Source organism: Aplysia californica, unplaced genomic scaffold, assembly GCF_000002075.1.
Source record: "Aplysia californica isolate F4 #8 unplaced genomic scaffold, AplCal3.0 scaffold00019, whole genome shotgun sequence".
NCBI classification, from domain to species: Eukaryota; Metazoa; Mollusca; class Gastropoda; order Aplysiida; family Aplysiidae; genus Aplysia; species Aplysia californica.
The window spans coordinates 161,144-162,373 of NW_004797289.1; the positions used below are offsets into that span (position 1 = coordinate 161,144).

At 39.1% G+C, this 1,230-nt stretch overlaps 1 protein-coding gene across 2 annotated transcripts in view; it reads left to right on the forward strand.

Moving 5' to 3' along the window:
- LOC100533340 (synaptotagmin, p65) overlaps window positions 1-1,230 on the forward strand; it is a gene marked incomplete in the record, with an annotated part of 23,608 nt that overhangs the window by 6,454 nt on the left and 15,924 nt on the right.

Here is a 1,230-nt window from a genome sequence, read left to right on the forward strand (position 1 = left end):
GGGTTGTTTCTTTTTTTTTTCTTGGGGGGGGGTTGGGTAGTTGTTGTTTTCTTTTTGTGTTTTTTTAAAATTTGTCCTTTTTTAAATCGATTCCCTCCGTCTGCCTGCTGGGACGTTGTACCCCGTCAGCCCAAGTTGGCCCCGATAAGCAGTTAGCAGGATTGAAGCAGCCTGCCTCCTTTAATGATCTAAATTATGTAGGTGAAGGCGTAAAGCTCCTACAACTACGATTACAAGTTAAAATAAAAGTAGATAGCGGGAAAGTTATAGTTATAGGTTCCCACGCCAGAACAGAACAGACAAATTTAAGACTCCTTGCTTTTTCTTGGGATTATATTATTATATTTTCATGTGTATGAGGGTTCTTACTGTGTTTTGGCTTATTTTTCCGCTCACGTGTGAAAACACGAGACTGCGGTGTACATATCTATTGAAATGAGACGCTAATGTCAGACACACGTTATTAATCCAACCAACGCCCTATTAGAAACAAAAAGGGGGGAGGGGGGTGCGCGGAGGAAGGTAGCTAGGAAAAGCTAGGTTTGGAAAAGGAAACAATTAATTGAAGGTGAACTGGTTGTAGGACAGCTTGTTGTGTTTTGTTTATTTTGTTTTTTGTTTTGCTTTGTTGTTTTGGGTTGTTTTGTTCCGTTTTGTTTTGGGGTTTTGTTTATTGCTTTAAACCACAATTGAAGGAATTAGTAAAAGTTAAGGCGCTAAAAAATGGTCTTAGGATGTAGGAAGGAAAACCGGACGACCAAAGGATTTTTGCGCGGTGGATAACGTTGCAGTATTCTAAGTTGTGATCGAATAGTGATTTCGATAATAGTTGCACCCGAGTGGGAAAGAAGAGAACTCAAACCGCACAAAATGCCTTTTGCATTATTTTCTAATGTAATTGTTAAGTGTAATTGTTAGCATGTTTTGAGTCCACGTCCGCACAATTTAGAATTTAAAAGGCAAGCTGTTACTACCTTGTCTGACAGGGCTAAAATGGGCTGAGTGGGAAACAACATCTCAGCAGGTAGACGGTTGTCACCTCGAAAATTGAAATCTCACCTTCTGCGTGTAACAAAGAAGAGCCTAACCACTACACCAAGGACCCCGTTGCATTTTTTGTTGATGAACTGAAACATAAATAAGTTTTATGATCATTATGATTATAATTATTTAGAGTTTTTTGTGGTCTTAATAACTATTGAAGGAACAATTTAAGACCCCGCTCCCCCA